We start from the raw sequence: 7206 nt of genomic DNA, 5'->3' as shown, positions 1-7206 counted from the left end.
CAGGAGCGGCACGGCTATGACGGCCGGCCCGCAGCGGCTAGCCGGGTCCCGACTCGCGCTCAGGTGAGCTCAGCAGAGCCGGGAGGGAGGGGCACGCGGCAGGGGGTGGGGGGTGGCAGAAGGCCACCCCTCGACCACACGCAACGACACCGGCGGACAGGCGGGGCAAGGAAGCGGCGGCGGGCACGGAGCGGGGCCGCAGCGGGCCCAGGAAAGCGAGACGCACCAGGACGCCGGTCCGGGGGTCGGCAGATGGGGACCAGACAGACGGGAGGTCAGACAGACGAGCGGGAGCGAGGAGGGCGAACGTGGGAGCGGCCGGCATCGAGAGAGATGCCACAAAGGGACGGTGGCGGAGGGGGCGGCCGCAGGCCTCCAACGAGGTGGGGGGGGGCCACGGGGACCATCCCCAAAAACCAGATGCGAGTCGGCTGCCAGGGCACGACACGGGGTCTCACCGCCAGAGGCCTCCAGCACAACGGCGGTCCCGCCGCAACACCCAGGACGCCGACTGGCCTCCCCCTCAACCCCTGGGGGCCCCCCCCTCGCGGGGGCCCCACGACCGCCACCGACGACACCGACGAGCCACAGCCGGCCCCGTGGAAACAAGTCTCCCAAGGCACCTACCGACGACCACCCCCCACACCCCACACGCACCCGCCGTGCCCAACCCTCTTCCCCCACCCCCCCGCGCACAGGGGGACACCCGAGAAGCACATCACCCAGGGACACCCGCCCGGCCACGGCGGCCAGGGGGTGACACCCACACGAGGTGAGGCCATTTCAGGTCCCCGGTTGACACGGGGGCGGGAGGGAGAGAGACATGGCACAGGCAAGGCAGGGCGGTCACCTGTTCGGGGCAGGGGGAGGGCCGGCAGCACCGGGGAAGGGCGGCAATGCACACGGGGCAAGGGCTGTGAGGCAGGGACGCGGGTGCCTGCCCAGGGAGAGGAGAAAGGACCCAGGCACGCCAGGCAAACCAGCACGGGGTCACACCACCACACACACGAGGGCAGTCCCATGACACCTGGGACACCAGGCGGCCTCAGTCGCCCCAGAGCACTCCACGACCCGGCCCCACCACCAGGGCCCCATGTGCAAAGGCTTCCCCCCCCCTGCCACGTGGGGGGGGGGCTCGTCCGCCTCATCTCACCCATCCGTCCATCTTTCCACCCTCATCTCATCCGTCCTTCACCTAGTCCACCCTCCAGGGCCTGACGCCTGGGGGAAACGCTCCTGAGCGAGGCGGCCCGAACCATGCTCGCTCACCACCTCCACACCACCAGCTGCGACCCCAGGCGAGTGCGGGAAGAACCGACAGGCGGCTCGCAGCGGGGGAGGCAGGGGCAGAGGCCGCCGGGGGACGGGGCGCATCCCCCTCCTCCACTTCCCCTTCCAAGGGGAGGGGCACCACGTGCCCACGCAGCACACAGCCCGGCGCTGGATGCCAAAACCCGGCCCGGCCCGGCGTGACCCTCCCCCAACTCGGAGGGGGGAGGTACAGGCCGCATTAGGCAAAAGAGCAGCGCTTGGCCCCCACCGCGGGGGCCAGCGCACCCCTCGCGCGAGGGCGGCTCTTGCCCACACGCTGTGGCAAGTAGCACCGGCAGCTACTGCCTTGCACACTTCAGAGGGGCGGCGGCTGGGGGGTCCAGGTACCCCAAGGCCCCCCTCTCAGATCGCTAGAGAAGGCTTTCTCACCGAGGGCGCGTCGTGCCCCCCACACCATCGTTCGCCCCTTCGGGGACCCACGGGAGTGGGAACACTCCCAAAAAGTGGGAAGTCAGAAGGGGGGGGGTCTGCGGTATGGGTAAAGCACACAGCCCATGTGAGCGTCCACGGTCAGAGCCGGGAGAGCAAGAGTCTGTGCTGCCACCAGGCTTGCCTTTCAGACTTTTCCACGTGGGTGGAGGGGTGCCACGTCCGGAAAGCCAGACGGGGACCCCCCCTTCACATCTCCCGGCCCACCGCGGTCGCTCTCACGACCACATGCAGCCTTCCCGGTCAAGGGAGAAGCATGGGGCGTGCCGCTCAAGGGCCAAGGGCTGCCCTCACTGGCACACAGTGAGGGAGACCCATGACAAGGGGTCCACCTGAGCCCCTCCCGGGGAGGGGACACAAGCTTCCCCTGCCTTACCGTCTCGACCCCCTCCCCTGAGCTTTAGGAAGCTGCTCGTGGGGCACGCCACCACCACAGTGGGGACCCGAGGGGACTCACCGCTGGGAGAGGAAAACGACACCACCGCTCGGCCTCGGGCATCTGACAGGCAACCCGGAGTACTCCAGGGGCACCACAGAGGACCAGGGGAGGCACGCTCACGCACCCGCAGGGATGCGAAGCATGGCAGCGAGGGAGGCCTCCCCCCCACTTTGGGGAGGGACCGCTCGCAAGGCACACGCCAAGGCGGCAAAGCGAGAATGCCTGCTGCGTCCCAAAGGACCCAGGCCCCCCCCCCCCGACTGACACCCGAAGGCAGCAGGGCGGGAGACCAGAGGTCAGGCTGGAGGCCGCACCCCTGCCTTCCCCCACACCACCCGCAGGTGGGGGAGGAGCAGCGAGGGGCCCGCGACAGAATGAGAGGCGCGGCCCAGCTCACCATGAGCGGCCGTCCCTCATCTGGCGCGGCTTAAGCCCAAGCCCAGGAGAGCGCCACATCACCACATCGATCAGTCCTGGCAGAGCCAGGGAAGAGCCCAGAAGAGGGGAGGGAGGGCCAGCAAAGACAATCACCACGGGGGCCTGCTTCAGCTTCACCGGCACCCCCTCCTCCTCCTCCTCCTCCCCTTCCTCTCTCAGGGGAGAGACAGCGGCTGACAACCCCGGGAGGGAGAACGCCTGACACGTGGCACGGAGCCAACAGGGTGGGGTTGTCCCAGCCGAGCCGCCGGGTGCCCGCAGCAGGGAGGCACACAGGGTAGAAGACCCCACAGGGCCACGCGCCCTGCCGCCCTCGGGTCAGCCAGAGACCGGAGGAGACACCGCAGCACGGGCCAGCTGGATGCACAAGTGAGAGCCGGCGCACAGGCCCAGGCGAGCGGCCCCCACGCGGGGTGCAAAGGGCAGGGTCAGGCCTTGGACAGCAGCCGAAAGCCCAAAGCCCCCCACGTGCATCCAGAGGCCCAAGGTCTCCAGCGACAGGCGCTGAAGAGGATCGTGTCAGCATCTACCTGGTGACAGAAAAGGCGTATTTCGGCCGCGAAAAATGTCCATGCCCAGCAGCGGGGCCCACCCACAGGACGTGGGGGTATCCCCGGAACCCCCATCCGGACACTTGTCCCCCAGCCCTGCCCTAGAGTCGCCAGACCCAGCGCTCTCAGAGCCATCTGGTCGACCCGGGGAGCGTGACCGCAAGGAAGGGACAGGGACATGAAGGAGGTGGAGCCGGCCGGCCAGCCGGGGAAGCCCTTCCCGGCTTGCCCACGCGGGCAGGTATCGGTCTGTCCGGAGCTCCAGACGGGGACTTGGCTCCCCCAAAATCCAGGACACACCATCCAGCTCAGGCCGGTCCCCACCTCCCGACCGATCGACCGACCGACAGGGAAACACTCCGAGGGCGGGGGGCGGGAAATGAGAGCGTGGGAAACGAAGTCTTGTCCAACGACCGGGACCCTACATGGGCACGCCTCAGGCCCAGGTGCACCCTTCCCGGCCACACCCGGGAGCAGGGGGCCGGCGGGGTACCGTCCACCGTCTCCGGATCCATCAGGACTTGGAAAAAAAAATGTTTCCACGGAGGCGCCTCCGACGAACGGACCCCGCGAAGGAAGGCGCCGGGGCCCGAGCCACCCTTTCCGCTCCACCCCTCACGTCTTGTGCCGGTCTAGACCTCGTGAGTACGACTCCGCACGGGCCGGCGGTAGCCATCAGTCGGGGGGCAGGCGGGGAGGGGCCCATGCCGGCATGACGACCGGGAAACAAGCGTGCCGGCCACCGAGCCTGTCGCGCCCTCCAACGCCCTCAGCGCACAACCCGGGCCGCTCCTCACTTCGGGGATGAGAGGCTGGAGGGACCGCAGGCGGGAGTCATTCACGCTCCAAAGGGCGACCCGGGACAAGGCCAGGCCACCCGAGCACAGGCAGTCCCGGGCGCCGCACACCCTCTCCCCTCGCTAGGGAGGCGGCCCGGCCCAGGCCTGGTCGGTCCCCGGGGCCGGAGCGGCAAGAGCGGATGCTGGTCGACCCGGCCAGGCGGCCCCAGAGCCTGCCTGGGGAGCGCGGTGACAGTCACTCCCTCACAGGCCTGCAGGCCCAATCTCCGGTGAGAGAGGGACACTCCCAGGCCTCTGAGCCACCGGAGCTGTCGCCGCCAGTGTCGCCAGCCTCCCGGAACTCTGACTCAGGCCGGATGGCTGAGTCACATCCCTCGCGAAGGTCCCCAAAGCTGCAGAGGGAAGGGACGATATAAAAGCGGACACTAGATGGCACGCGACAACCGCCACCAACGTCACCGGGACAGATCCGGAAGGCCGGCCGGCCGGCGGCGACACAACGACACAGCGCCGGCCACCCAAATGCCCGAGCTCTTCCCGGGGCCGAGGCGCCAGGCGTCCTGCACGACCGCGAAGCTTGCCTCGCGGAGCTGCCTCCTGGCAAGGCACTGCGTGGCGTGATGGCAGCAGATGGAAAGAGGGGGGCGGCGGCGGCGGCGGCGGCGGCGGCGGCGGCGGCGGCGGCGGGGAAGGAGCTGGGAAGAGGTTCTCGCTGTTGCCTAGAAGGAGCCGCGCTCGCTCCCCCAAGCATGTCCCTTCCTGGGCTTGGGAATTCCAGAGAGAAGCCGGCGCGGTGAGGGTGGCACTAGCGAGAGAGATCTCAGGTTCCCCTCCACCTTCTCTTCTCTCCCCCACCCCCACCCCACCTCCCTGCACGGAGCTGGAGGAGGGAGGGAGAGAGGGAGGGTGGGAGGGTAGGCGGGGACTGGCAAAAACGAAACCGGGCAAGCTCTCGGAGAACGACAACGCAGGAGTCGGTTTACCTGCCACCCTTACCGACGGAGACGGTCTGTCAAAAGCAGACAAGCAAAGCCCAGAAGCTTAGGAAGGGAGAGAAGGATACAGTCGATCCTAGGAAAGTGGAAATGAAAATCTCTCTCTGCATAGACTGAGACAAAGTCCAAAGAGAACAAATGGCTGCCTGGGGCAAATGCTCTGGTGGTCAGGTCATAGAAACATGGATTTCAGCATGACTGACCAACCACAATGGAGGGAAAGTACAACGCAACACTATGAGTGTGTGTGTGTGTTGGGGGGGGGGGGTGAACTGAAATCTCATCCAAAACAAAACAAAACAAAACAAAAAAAGGAAAACAACCCCCCCCCAAAAAAAACCCAAAAAACAACAACAGAAGAAGAAGAAGAAGAAGGAAGCCCACGACCAACAGGGTCAAGGCTCCTGCTTTCTCAACGCGGTGGCTCTGGTTGCCCCTGTGTGGTGCAGGTTCCATCTCTGCCTCAGGAAAAACTTCCACTTGCTGCCCGTGGGTGTGGCCAAAAAGTAAAACATAAAGCTGAAACGGGAGGGAGAGGGGGTGGAGAAAACCCGAAACAAACAATAAACTTTGCAAGTCTCAGGATTGCCATCCTGGGGTAGTGGAAACAAATCCGACCAGGAACCATGAGGTTGCAGGTTTGATCCCTGGCTCACTTGTTGGGTTAAGGATCTGGCATTGCCGTGAGCTGTGGTGTCCGTCACAGACGCGGCTCGGATCCCGCGTGGCTGTGCCTGTGGTGTAGGCCGGCAGGTAAGGCTCCGAATTGACCCCTAGCCTGGGAACCTCCATGTGCTGCGGGTGTGGCTCCCCCCCAAAAAAAACCAGAAAGAGAGAGAGAGAGAGAGAGAGAGAGAGAAAGAAAGAAAGAAAGAAAGAAAGAAAGAAAGAAAGAAAGAAAGAAAGAAAGAAAGAAAGAGAAAGAAAGAAAGGAAGGAAAGAGAAAGATAGAGAGAGAGAAAGAAAGAAAGAAAGAAAGAAAGAAAGAAAGAAAGAAAGAAAGAAAGAAAGAAAGAAAGAAAGAAAAAGAAAGGAGAAAGAAAGGAAGAAAGGAAGGAAGGAAAGAGAAAGAAAGAAAGAAAAGAAAAAGAAAGAGAGAGAGAGAAAAGAAAGAAAGGAAGAAAGGAAGGAAGGAAAGAAAAAGAAGGAAAAAGAAATCCATCTTGGAGTTCCCGCTGTGCCTAGGTCACAGCTGAGCCTCAAGTTCGATCCCTGGCACAGGAAAGGCAGTGCAGCAGGAAAAAAAAAAAAAAAAAAAAAAAAGAACAACTCCATCTTGCTGGTTGGGCAGGGGAGATGCAATTGCCGGATGACATTCCACAACTCTGCCAAACTGGCAAAACCACGACGCACTTAGTACAGGAGTCATTGAAGACATGGATGTGAAAGCATCTTCTTGCTATCGATTCATTTCCCACAATCCCAGGAAGAGCCATTGGAACAGGGCTCCCATTCCTGGCACGATATCTTTTCTAGGTGTGGGTGGATGCATCTTTTCTCATGGTTGTTTTCCTTTTGACCAAACTTAACTTCAGCCTCCACCATGTCATCTTTTGGGCTCTCAAGCCTGCCATGAGAATATGGTCACCAAAGTCCTCGCCCAGAGGCACCTTTGCCCAGCACCAGTGCCGCCGTCTCCCCCCACCTCCTCCTCCTCCTCCTCCTCCTCCAACCCCCGCCAAGCACCCCACCCCCCACCCCGCTTTGTATTGTTCAGCTGTCTTGCACTGGTCTCTCACACGGTGGCGGTGTGGTCCTACGCATGTCTCCCAACCACATTCAAGTGGACTTCCGGGATCATCATTTTCTGTTTCCTAACTGCACTTTCGTCGTTCTTAGGAGGTTTGCTTCCCTCCCCGCCTCCCCCCCACCCCCCGCGCGCGCGCGCGCGCCCACGCTTGGTGTTGAATCGGAGCTGCATCTGCTAGCCTGAGCCACAGCCACAGCAACGGCGGGATCCGAGCCACATCTGAGACCTTATGCCACAGCTCGCGGAAAAATGCCAGATCCTTAAACCCCTGAGCGAGGCCAGGGATCAAACCTGCCACCTCGTGATTCCTAGTCCGATTCGTTTCTGCCCCGCCATGACAGGAATTCCTTCCTGTGTTCTTTTGGGTCATGGTTGTTTCCAGCTCCACAGAATTCCTCCCCGTGCTCATGTGACATCTGGGATGTGGCGGGGGGCGGGCCGCAAGGTTTTGTTCCCCTACAGTCATGCCTTG

The sequence above is a fragment of the Sus scrofa genome, chromosome 10 (assembly GCF_054392235.1).
Source record: "Sus scrofa isolate SSC_HxYL_T2T_F1_AM1 chromosome 10, Sscrofa_HxYL_maternal_Yorkshire_Landrace_v2.0, whole genome shotgun sequence".
NCBI lineage: Eukaryota > Metazoa > Chordata > Mammalia > Artiodactyla > Suidae > Sus > Sus scrofa.
The sequence above is the reverse complement of the archived record's forward strand: the minus strand, read 5'-3'. Positions refer to the sequence as shown.